This window comes from Hyperolius riggenbachi, chromosome 2, assembly GCF_040937935.1.
Source record: "Hyperolius riggenbachi isolate aHypRig1 chromosome 2, aHypRig1.pri, whole genome shotgun sequence".
NCBI lineage: Eukaryota > Metazoa > Chordata > Amphibia > Anura > Hyperoliidae > Hyperolius > Hyperolius riggenbachi.
Window position 1 is genome coordinate 450,761,527 of NC_090647.1, and position 13,133 is coordinate 450,774,659.

Below are 13,133 nucleotides of genomic sequence, written 5' to 3' on the forward strand. Positions count from 1 at the left end.
TGATGAGCAGACTACACTGGAGGTAAGTATGACCCGAGTATGCTTATTTTGCCTTCTTATTTTCAGTTCAGGTTCTCTTTAACCAGCAGTGTTTAGTTACTGGGCATCGGCTTGCATGTTAACTAAAATGAACAGTATAAAAAATTCAATGGATGGTAGGGAATGAAATAATCTGGCTTCCAGAATTGCTGGAGGCTGAATTATAGTGTTTTATAAGTAACTTCAGCTGAAGTTACTCACTGTGCCCCCTTTCACAATAATTTTTATTGAAAAATTTTTCAGCATACAAGTTATGTAAGTATCCAATGGCATAGTATATAATATATATATAACAAATAACAAATAAACAATATATAAGAAGTTCTCCACATAAGGATATACATTTCACTAGAAAAAATATAGCTCAGTTGTACAACCAGCTTGTTATAAGTTAAATATAACTGTGAAATAAATTTGCATCTTATAATCATGTTATAGAGTAAAGAAATTAAAAAAAAAAATTCAATAATACTGCAAAATTATAAATCCGCATAAATTCGCATAAAATCCGCATAAAGATGCAAAATCCACTCACTGTGCCCCCAAGTCTCCTGCGCTGAAATTAAAGTGTTCGCTGTAAGGTGCAGTGACCACACCGCACCATCTGAAATGTAGCGTATCAGAATTAGAGGTGGCCATTGTTATGCAATTAATTCATCTGACTAGCCCAATGCCAAGCTGCACATCATGTGCATTAAACTGTACCTGTGGCAGCTTGTGGACAAAAAGATAGATACTTACCTAGTAAGAGGTAAGCCTCTGGATCCAGCAGAGGCTTCCTGTGTCCTTCTGGTACCACCGAGGCCCGGGACATATCTGTGAAGAGCTTCCCTGCGTGTATAAGTGCAGCCATACTGCTCCGCAGATGCGGCCATACAGGATGGCCGCACTCTTGCACAAACAGAAGTAAGGCCACAATCTTCCAGAGGGCCCCAGCAAGCGGCTATGGGGGTGAGGAGGACACGGGAAGCTTCCCTCTTCATACATAAGTATCTATCTTCTGTGTTCCAGGCTGCCTCCGGTTCGCTTTAAATTTGCGTGCAAGCAGCAATTATTAGCCTGACCATCTCTAATCAGGACCTGAGACAGTTAAAATTTGGTATGACTTTATTCAGGCATGCACAGTAATTAACCATAATTCTGCATTCTGAAAATGTTGCAAAAACAAATAGAAATATTGCATTGATCTGATACAGAATGACTCACCAAATTTCTTATTGCACAAAGGGTGGATTTGAATGGCAGCCTATGAGAGACAGGATGTGGCACCAGAAAAGAACACTTTCCTGCAGTTATAACTTCTAAAAGGGAAAGCTGCTGGATCAGCAAAGAAAATGCCTTAAGCTGCCAAGCTAATGACAGGAGCCACTGCTGATGGTAAAACATATACTGCTGAGCTGCACTATTTTGGGGCCAATTTTTGTTCGCCTTAAGGGTGCATCTTAGTAACACTATATGGGCAGCAGGAAGCAGAAACAGGACAGGTGCCTGCAGTCCTAGGCTGTGAAGGAAAAGCTGCTAGGGCAAATAGGAGGCCTCATACTCCAAAGCTAGTGACAGGAACCACTACAGATGGTAAGGGTACTTTTACACTGAATCTGCTGTGTTCCCTTGTAATGTACAATATCATCGCATCTTAAAGTGTTGCAATGATATTTCTATGGTATATTAACAAAAGTTTGTAGTGGGTCCCATCAGGGTAAGCGCCCTTTTCCACTAGTCGTGATCTGCTAGAACAAGCGGATCGCTGGCGTTTTGCAGATTGCTGGTGCACCGTGATTTACATGAAAATCGCGGTGCCCTTTTTCCATTAGCGCATTTCGATTGTTTGCTAATCACAGTTGTAGTGCTGTGCGATTATTGTTGTGACCGCATTTTGTTGCGGTTCACGTCACACTCGCGTTGACTGGAAAAAGAAGCTCTTGCAAGCACAAATGCATTTGCGATTGCAAGTGGAAAAGGGGCCTTACAAACAGCATGCTGTGCATTTACCGGACAATGTGCGCATTTACAGTAACAGTGAGGCATACTTTCATTGTGCTGTATGCATCACTGTATGACCCCTTCCGCAAATCTAATTCAATTAAACTATTCTGCACCTCTGCGTTGCGATGGTATTGCAGTGCAACATGCAGTGTGAAAGGACCCCAAGGCATACACTGTTGAGATGCACTGTTTTCAGGCCAATTCTCAGAATCTACATCCTAGTGATAATTTATTGGAGTCGGGATGCAATCTCAGGATACACAACAGGTGTACGTAGTCCTGAGGGAAAGACTGCTAGCATCTAAGGGCTCGTTTCCACTATCGCGAATCTGCATGCGTCCAACGCATGCAGATCCGCACATGTAATGCAAGTGGATGGGCCTGTTTCCACTGTAGCGTTGTTGAGGTGCGTTTTTTTCAGCGTGAAAAAAACGCACAAAAGAGCCAACGATTTCGCCTGCGTCGGGAATCCGTGCGAATCGCCGCTAATGTATTTAATAGTAAAAACGCATGCGTTTGTTACATGCGTTTTTACCCGCGATTTCGCGTGCGATTTCGCACCTTTTTCAATTTTATTTAGCCCTGGCAGTGTCATGGTTAATTTCACATGGCACCCTGCCATGCGAAATCGCAGGCGAAATCGCGGGTAAAAACGCATGTGGAAACGCATCCGCATGCGTTTTTACAAGCGTCGGAATGCGGCCGAAATCGCGTCGCAACAGTGGGAACGAGCCCTTATGCTGCTAAGCTAATAATGACAGGAGCCAGTGCCAATGGCAAGACATAACTGCTGTGCACACTACTGACTGCTAACCTCAGAGTATTTGTGTTTACATGGGTTCTAAAGTGTATCTCTGGTTACAAAAATCAGACACAGTCTTTCACAATGTAACGAGCCTGAAATCCACCAGGCTAGTTTAATTGTTTCATTCTATCCTGAAATATAAACATTAAAGAGAACCTGAAGTGAGGAAAATTATTTAAAATAAACACATGACATAGCTGCAAATGGATATTACATACTAACCTCACCGTCAGTTCATCTCAGAAGCTCACCATTTTCTTTTTACAGTGGTCCCTCCCAGTTCTGACAATATTTTGTCAGAACTGAAATATAGCAGTTGCTGTCAGTTATATATCAGCAGCTGTCAGTTACAACTGAATGTGCAAGGTAATGTCCATGTTTCCCTATGGCCCAAATGGGTGATGTTACAGTTTAACAGTGTGCTGACTAGGAAGCTGTTATGGGGTAATGGCCATTTTTAAAATGGTGGACGGAGAAATCCATTGATCACAGTGAACAAATGGGACACAGGAGAGGAGAAAGATTGAGAAGTAGACTACACAGGAGGTAAGTATGACCTGTGTATGGTTATTTTGACTTTTTATTTTCATTTCAGGTTTTCTTTAAGGTGGCCATTAATGACAGAATACCGCAAACGATTGACCATCCGTAATGACCTACCGGAAACCATCGTTCAAGGCCACTAATGAACGAAAAAAAAATGCTAACTAATTCTATAAGATTAATGGACTAGATTCCATCAATCTGATTAGATTGGTTAGCAGTTTTTCTTATGTTAGTCGGACCAAATGATCGTTTCCGATTGATCATTACAATCAGTTGTCCAGAGAATTGTATTGTTTATGGGCACCTTAAAATTGCTGTACGAGTGTCCTGGGCCAATTGACCACTTATGTATGACCTGCTTTAGGGCCTGAGCCAACTTAGGCCTCGTTCACATTAGGTGCACTGAGAAAAGTGAAAAAGTGCATAATAAAAAAGCATGCGCTTATGCACGCATTAGTGCACGTTGCGGTGCGCTTTTTTTAACCACGTCACCACTGAGGGGTTTTACCCCCTGAGCACCAGAGCAATTTTCACCTTTCAGCGCTCCTTCCATTCATTCGTCTATAACTTTATTATTACTTATCGCAATAAAATGAATTTTTTTCTAACTGTGTTTTAATGGGAAAATAGGAAAAATGTGGGAAAAAAATTAATTATTTTTCAGCCATTATAGTTTTTAAATAATGCATGCTACTGTAATTAAAACCCATGACATTTATTTGCCCTTTTGTCCCGGCTATAAAATCGTTTAAATTATGTCCCTATCACAATGTTTGGCGCCAATATTTTATTTGGAAATAAAGGTGCATTTTTTTCAGTTTTGCGTCCATCCCTAATTACAAGCCCATAGTTTCTAAAGTAACAGTGTTATACCCTCTTGACATAAATTTTTAAAAAGTTCAGTCCCTAAGGTAACTATTTATGTATTTTTTTTTTAATTACAAAAAAAATAAATATTGGGAAGTGTGGGAGGTAATGAGTTAATTTTTAAAGTTTAACTAATGTATTTGTATATGAAAAATGATTTAGGGTGTAGTTTTACTATTTGGCCACAAGTGAGTTTTTGTTTATGCGACCTGCAAGCGTACAGGAAGTACGCTTGCAGGAAGTTCAGGGAGGATGGGCAAGGTTTTTCCCGTTCATTGATCTCCGGGCGGCGGCGTGCACGAGTGCGCGCAGACAGCGGCGGGAGCGGCGTCATGTACGGATTTCTCCGTCCCTTGGTGGTGACAGGGTGAAAAAAGGGACGGAGAAATCCGTACCGCGGGGGGTAAAGTGGTTAAGCTGTAATTAAAATAGAAAATATGATAAAATTTTCTATTTCTCAGATAATAGTAATCATAAATAATTTATATACACAGTAATAGCTGTGCTTAGTCCACAAAAACAAAATAAACCAATCAAAATGAGTTACTTGTGCTGCTTCAATAAAGCAGTCCCCGTATTTTTAAAGTTAGATATACATATCTGATTGTGACTGTACAGTATATATGATGTGTACCCAGGAATCTCTTATATATACTAAACAACATCTATGCTGTAAGAATAAAGCCTGATGTGTAGCTGTGTCACTAATAGAGATGGTCAATGAGATGGAAATAATTCTGCGTTGATGCTGATTTATGCAAATGTATGCACTCTCTTTGCTCATGAAATCATATCATTTGATATGTTGCTAAAATTTAGTTTGGTGACTACGAATTAAAGGGTACCTGAGACGGATGAAAAGAAAAGTTTTATACATACCTGGGGCTTCCTCCAGCCCCCTTCAGGCTAATCAGTCCCTCGCTGTCCTCCTCCACCACCTGGATCTTCTGCTATGATTCCCGATAATTCAGCCAGTCAGCGCAGCTCCTACAGCCAGGAGCATTCTGCGTTCGGCGGAGGGGTGTGTGCATTCGGCAGCTACGCCAAACTGGCTCAAGTACCTGGTACTCATAGCAGAAGATCCAGGTGGCGGAGGAGGACAGCGAGGGACTGATTAACCTAAAGGGGGCTGGAGGAAGCCCCAGGTATGTATAAAACTTGAATTTCATCTGTCTCAGGTGTACTTTGTTACACAGTAGTACTATACTCTACATATGCACTCCCCACAGAGCTGCAGGGAATCCACTGAGAATGTTGTGCACATTGAACACAGAGGTGTTGTCTATCACACATAAACCTGGTTCAGATTGTGCATGAAGACTGTGTAATTATTATTATTATTATTTAGTATTTATATAGCGCCGACATATTACGCAGCGCTGTACAGTGTGTGTATATATATATATATATATATATATATATATATATATATATATATATCTTGTCACTAACTGTCCCTCAAAGGAGCTCACAATCTAATCCCTACCATTGCCATATGTCTATATTATGCAGTGTAAGTACTGTAGTCTAGGGCCAATTTTTTTTTTTAGGGGGAGCCAATTAACTTATCCGTATGTTTTTGGAATGTGGGAGGAAACCGGAGTGCCCGGAGGAAACCCACGCAGACACGGAGAGAACATACAAACTCTTTGCAGATAGTGCCCTGGCTGGGATTCAAACCAGGGACCCAGCGCTGCAAGGCGAGAGAGCTAACCACTACGCCACCGTGCTGCCCCATAAAGTAATAGAGGAAGAATCGCCTCATTCCCCTGCAGAGTACCTGCACATCACTCTTACATGTACCCACAGTTACATTGCCTATGCATAGGGCCTGATAGATGTTCCTCGTTCCGGTCTGTACCTTTTACAAGTACTCTTACCAAGGACTAGTTTTAGTCTATGACTAAAGGGAATAAATATGGCAGTCTACTTATCCTTCTCACTTCAGTTGCCTTTTAAAATTCCTAAGCGTTGGCAGTTAAAGGGGAGGTTCAGGGACGAATAAAAAAAAAACTAAAAATCCGCATCCACTTACCTGGGGCTTCCTCCAGCCCGTGGCAGGCAGGAGGTGCCCTCGGAGCTGCTCCGCAGGCTCCCGGTGGTCTCCGGTGGCCGACCCGACCTGGCCAGGCTGGCGGCCAGGTTTGGCTTCTTCTGCGCTCCAAAATGCGCCTCACGGCGGCGCGCTGACGTCATCAGACGCCCTCCGGGCTGTACTGTGCAGGCTCAGTAGTTCTGAGCCTGCGCAGTAAAGCCCGGAGGACGTCAGAGGACGTCAGCGCGCCGCCGTGAGGCGCATTTTGGAGCGCAGAAGAAGCCCGACCTGGCCGCCGGCCTGGCCAGGTCGGCCACCGGGAGCCTGCGGAGCGGCGCCGAGGGCACCTCCTGCCCGCTACGGGCTGGAGGAAGCCCCAGGTAAGTGGATGCGGATTTTTAATTTTTTTACTCGTCCCTTAACCTTCCCTTTAAGAGACGTATTTCACGTTACATAGTTTCAATCAACAAGATTTGAATATGCAAATTAGAGGAGTCGGTGGAATACTAAACTGAGGAGTCGGAGGATTTTTGTACCGACTCCACAGCCCTGGTTATTTCTGCAAGCTGCAATCACTATAATGCAACCCTGGAATGTGTAGGCCCACTCACAGAGGTTAAAACTATCTGCTTCTGGCAACATGATCAACATTTTAAAGGGTCACTATTGCTAATTTCATCTTTTTTTTAGACCCTTTGACATACATATGTCTTTTTGGAGTAATGTTATTACACTGTATATAGTCTTATACAAATGTAATTGTTCACTGCCAATAATCATTTAGAGCCAGGCAGTCACGTCAGTAGTTTTACCTTTCCGACGCCAATGCAGACTAATCCATTCTATAGTAGAGAGGCATCTGTTATTGATGGTACAGCTGCCGTTATTTTCCTCCCCTCTGGGCAGCTCATTTACCATGTTCCAGCTTGTAACTGCACTAACGTGTAGTTACTCAGCTCACAGCAGCCGCCGTAAAGTGTAGGACGCAGCTACTTTGTGTCTACTCGTTGATGCCGCCACTAGATTGCGCAGTTCTTAAGCCGGTCGGGTTGCCATAGAAACGGACAACAATAGGTGTCCGTTTCATTGCCTGCTTAGCAAGAGGGGTCCTTGGCGGCCGGGCAGCGTATCAACACACAGCGCTCACAGCTACATCCTGCGCTGTGCGGAGGAGGCTGCGTCCTGGTCCTACACTTTACGGCGGCTTCTTGTGAGCTGAGTAACTGCACGTTAGTGCAGTTACAAGCTGGAACATGGTAAATGAACTGCCCAGAGGGGAGGAAAATAACTGCAGCTCTACCATCAATAACAGATGCCTCTCTACTATAGAATGGATTAGTCTGCATTGGCGTCGGAAAGGTAAAACTACTGACGTGACTGCCTGGCTCTAAATGATTATTGGCAGTATTTGTATAAGACTATATACTGTGTAATAACATTACTCCAAAAAGATATATGTACGTCAAAGAGTCTAAAAAAGATGAAATTAGCAATAGTGCCCCTTTAAGGCAGGACTTTTCAACTTCAGAAGCATCTTCTAGCGAAAGAAAAGTCAGACAGGGAACACTCATGCAGGATTGATTTTGCCCGCGATTAATGGGTTTCCGTCAGTGTGCTCACAATTTTTCGGACGTGGTGGAAAACATTGTAATTGCAAGCATGTGCATTATGCTGAAAAAAGACAAAGCTGTGCGATTTAAAAATTGCAGGGAGAAAAAGCAAACACAAAAGATGAACATCAACACCAAATTTAAAGGCAGCCACTGAGTTCCGTGGCAATTGGACACAATTCCAGAATGTGTGTTCCCTGTCTCAGCTTTCTATAAATATTTTTAGATCTAAGCCTGGGGTGGACTGCTAAGTTTTGTTATAGGTAGCAGTGGAGGCTTACTGCCTCATACTTTTCTGCATCTCCTTCCCTAATGTTTTAAACGCCACTACCCTCTAAATCAATGATGGCTAACCTTGGCACTCCAGCTGTGGTGGAACTACAAGTCCCATGAGGCATTGCAATACTCTGAAAGCTCTAAGCAAAACTCGGGGAGGCAGAGGCATAATGTGATTTGTAGTTTTGTCACAGCTGGAGTGCCAAGGTTAGCCATCACTGCTCTGGATTGTAAGCTCACAAGGGCAGGGCTTCATGCTACTGTTTTTTATACTGAAGTAATTTATCATATAACAAGCACCAGTATTGATGATGTCTCAAATCACGCATCAACATTGTATGTATGTATGTATATGTATGTATATATATATATATTGCTGGATGCCCCGATCCTGGAATTGTGAACCTGTTGTGTATCTATGTTCCCCACTATTTGTTTTGTACTAGGTACAGCACTACAGAAGATATTGCTGCTATATAAATAAACTTATTTCAATGCACCAAAACAAAATTACGTCCCTCTATCGAATGATGCAAGTGTTGGGCCATACAAATGTATCATATGGCTTTGCTAGAAAATGCCTCTCCATTAATTTTATGCCCCTAAAATATTTCAGAACATTACTATGGGTTTAGATTAATATAATCTGCTTTGTGGCTGAAGGGTTTATATGCAGGAAAGTATCTAGTTGTGTAGCTATAATATACATTAGTGTTGTCCGGATCATGAACGATTCGGATCTTTGATCCGAATCTTTTTTATGAGTCGATCATCCGAATCATCAAAATGAACGATTCGGATCGCAAAAGGGGCGGGGCCAGGAGCGACACGCCCCCTCTCAGCGGGCAGCGGGGTCCTGGAAGCAGAGCTGAGATGGATCGCTCTGTTAGATGGGAGCCAGCCTTGCAGGGAGACAGGTAGATGAGAGAGAGGGGACATGGGTGCCACTGCCAGATATGTGTAGAGCACACATACTGGCTATAATGTACTGCCCATTATAGGCTGTCTGTTCCGTAGTTGTGCTGCACAGTGAACACATTGGAAGCTTTTGGCTCAGCACAGCTCAGTAACTTTGCAGACAGTGTGATTGAAAGGCAATATAATCCTCCTGCACTGGGCACTAAACAGCTGCACTTATCTTCTGGGAATGCTTTCTTTCACTGTGCGACCTTTTCTTTCAAAGTGTACAGATGAGCATATAGGTGAAATATATGTAAAGCATATGACTTCAGCATGTGGGGATTGTGTTCAAACATTTCTGCTCTCTGCTCGTCCCTCCTCCCTTCTCTGTCCACTCCCTGCCCTCTGTCCATCTTCTCCCCTTCTCTGTGTGTCCACCCCCCTCCCCTTCTCCTGTCCACAGACCTGTCCTGCTGTTCATTTCACCCCCGAATGCTTCCGGTAGTAAAATGATCCGAGATTCGGATCAAAGATCCGGATCTCTTCAATGATCCGATTCGAATCATCCGGATCATTGAAAAGATCCGAACTTCCCATCTCTAATATACATATTCTGTATGTATGCTGCAGCCCAAACTTGTATATTAGAAGGGAGTGTCTGCCTGCTCATCAGCCACTCCCGTATACAGATAAGTGCAGCTACAGATCCTTGCCACTCATTTTCTCTCTCCTACGCCTTGTTTTTTTTCCACGGTGAAGGAAAATTCAAGATGGCGGCGTGTCCCCTCCTCCCCCCTCACATGCAGCTTGTGGGCGGCCGCCATCTTGCTCGCAAAGCCTCCGTGCCTGCAGCCAGAATAGAATAAAATGAAATGGCCGGGGCTGCTCCGCATGGTGTGATATGTGATGGGGGCCTGGCTGGCCGCATGTGGGGGGCTCCAGCAGCTCCGTACATTGTCCAGGGTTGCAGTGCGGAGATGAGGGGCGCCGCAAACATGCCGCCGCCCTCCTTCTTCCACCCCCGTCACGGCCTAGCTGCGGCCTCCTTTGAGGCCTGGAAGGGCGACCGGCCGGATGGAGGCCCACACCAGGCCGCGGCCTGCCTTTCCGTCGGCCGGTCGGTGTGACGGAGGGCGGGGAGGGTGCGCTGTGCACCGGGGGACACGTCCAGCGTTCCCCGCCGCCAACCCGCCGTTTTCTTCGTCGCCCTGCACGACGCACGGCTGCAGCGCCCCGTCCCCGGCCTACCTGTCCCGCCGCAGCGAGCGCCCTATTCCCGCCCAGGCCCCCCGTCCAGCCGCCCGCCGCGGCCTTACCTCACAACGGCGTGCTGCTGTCCCGCCTGCTCCGGGGGAACCGGGGCTCCGCGTCCGTTAGGCCTGTGCGCGATGGCTGATTGGAAGGGAGGGGGGAAGGTAGAGAGGCAGAAAGGGAGGGGCCGATGGCTGAGAGAGAGAGGGGGGAAGGAGGGAGAGGAAAAAAGAGCGGGCAGCTCTCCTGGCTGGGGCCGCCGTCAGCAGGAAACGTCACTGCCGCAGAGCCTCAGGAAAATGCGGAAGGGGGAGGCCGCATGCGAAGCAGACTGGCTGCTTACCGAGCACAAGGCCAGGCCGGGGCCCTGCGCGGCGCTCAGCTTACCTCAGGCGGGGGCCGCACAAGCCCGTCTCCTCATCCGCCCTGCTCGTATGCAGCACCCTCTATACAGAGCTTCAGCTTGTTATATCAGCGTTATAGTAACATAGAAATATATGCACGGAGATTAAGTTCTATGGCTGTCTTTTCATACAGGACATATAACCTGCCCAATATTGCTACAGCTGTTCAAATGTTCAAGAAATCTAAGAAATTAGCTTTTTTTTGTGTATGAAATACATATATCAGCCTAGTTCAAGCAAAACTGTCCTTTTAAAAAGAACCACCCAAATATACCTTCAGTTTTAAGAAGGCAAACTTTTATTTTAGTACAAAGCAGTGTCTGAATATAAGAATCTTGTTTATAGACAAAAAACAACAACAATGTTTAAAATGATCCGCTCAGTTTTATTTAAGTAACTATACATTAACTCAGAATCACCTTTATTCACCAAGTACGCTGGATGATGTGCCCGGAATTCTTTGTGGTTCATATGGCAATAGCACAAATGACAGACAAATCTAGCATTTGCAAACCATAAGGAGCTATGCGATGAAACATCAACATTAAAAGTAATGGATCATAACAGCAAAGGGGGCAAAGGTTAAGAGCTGTAAGCTTGGGTGATTGATTTGAAGTTCAGAATTGGCTGTTGGAACAATACTGCCCAAGGGGCTGGAGTGACGCAGGGGGCAGACTTATGGATAGCATATGGGGGTGTAAGTAGAAATCATTGGGGTGACCTTTCAATGCCCCCTCCCCATATAAAATGCACAGTGGCATTGCTAAGGAGCTGTGAACCCCCAAAGCACTCTACACATAACAATTGATACAGCGCACCAAAACCTGCCAATTGCAACTACAGTGCCAGAGGTGCAAGAAGCGGATGAGGAACAGCTTGTTAATGATTACCACTATTCTAGAGAAGTGATTATTATGAGCACAGAACCAATAAAGAGCTTCATACTGCAGTTGAGGGAGCCCTCTGGCCCAAGAGCCCCGATGCAGTTGCAACCTCTGCACCCCCTATTGCTACACCCCTGGAAATGCAGCAAACATTTCCTCACAAATAAAACACAGCAAACATTAGCCCACATTTAACATGCAGAAAACAGACATAACCCCACAAATGAGATGTGGCAAACTTTACTCAAGACATTCAATGCATTAGTCATCTCATATATGACATGCAGCAAACATTACCCCACACATGAAATGTAGCAGTACTTACCCTACAAACTCTGGCCTCCTATACAGCTTTCCCTAACGGTTTAGTGCCTCCTCCTCACACTAGTCCTTTGGGTTCTACTTGGCCATCCTTCCCCTTACAGTTTTCCCTGATGTTTAGTGGTCCCCTCATCCGCATGTAGCTTTCCCTGGTGGTCTAGTGGCTACACACACACACAACACACACACACACACCTCCCCCCAGTGGTTTCCCCACCTTACATAGTTTTCCTTATGGTCTAAACAAGATGTTTTGAATCGTGATGATACCATTTATTGGCTAACTTAAAAGAATAAGAGTACGTAAATGGTCAAGTGCCCCCAATGTAGGCATTCAGAAGAGTAGCGGTGCAGTTGTGGTATTTAAAGTGCAGCCTTTTACCTCTCACAGCAGCTACCTGTTCTCTTGCATGTCACATGTATTCAAGCAACATGCAGAAGAACCAGGAAGCAGAGAGCGGTCGGCTGCAGTGGAGGCAGACGGTAAGGGCCCGTTTCCACTAGAAGCGGTGCGATGCGGCTACATAGTAAGGCTTTGTTGAAAAGCGCATGCAATTTTGTGCAATGCAAAATCACACATAATGCTTTTCAATTACAATGCATGCAATTTGTAACGCATAAGAAAAACGGATTCCCCGCCACATGAAATCACAACACGCATAATATTCCTAAAGACTACTAGCAGGTGCCAATAGTCTATGGTGGATGATGCATGCGCAGCAATGTGCAAAGGATTCAAAGAATTGTCTGTGGGAAAACACTGGTGTTTTCTGCCAATGCAAATGTGGCCTCTCCCTAACTGCGCCTCGCTCACAGTTCTGTGTTACCTCATATCTGTGTACTGAGGTGACAGGAGCTGCTGTGAGGGGTCATGTAAAGTTGGGTGCAGTGCTTGCTGATAAATTTGGGTGCTGCCATAGGAGACCATGTAAAACGCTGCGAATATTGGCTACAATATTACATTTGTGTGCCGAACTCGCCTAATAAAATAGTGGCCCGACGGGACTCCCCAATATAGAAACTGCTGCTATAAACACAGCGGCTATAAATATGAAAATAGTGGGCGCCACAACACCCACTATTTATAGTCACAGTTTCTATAATGGGCGGTCCCGGCACCCATTATTTTAGATGGGGAAAAACTCCATCATGGAAATAAAATGTACTTTTTACAGTTATGATCAATCTTGGGAAATTTTCAGCAAAACT

The 13,133-nt window shown here is 44.7% G+C and overlaps 1 protein-coding gene across 2 annotated transcripts in view; it reads right to left on the minus strand.

Moving 5' to 3' along the window:
• ZFX (zinc finger protein X-linked) overlaps positions 1 to 10,773 on the minus strand; it is a 40,595-nt gene extending 29,822 nt beyond the window's left edge. Inside the window, exon 1 of one of the 2 annotated variants that reach the window (XM_068270052.1) lies at positions 10,703 to 10,773. The gene's annotated coding sequence lies outside the window, so the exon portion shown is untranslated. Of the gene's footprint in view, positions 1 to 10,380; positions 10,578 to 10,702 lie in introns of those variants that run through there. The other variant, XM_068270051.1, reaches the window with a different exon arrangement.
• Positions 10,774 to 13,133: the final 2,360 nt, after the last annotated feature.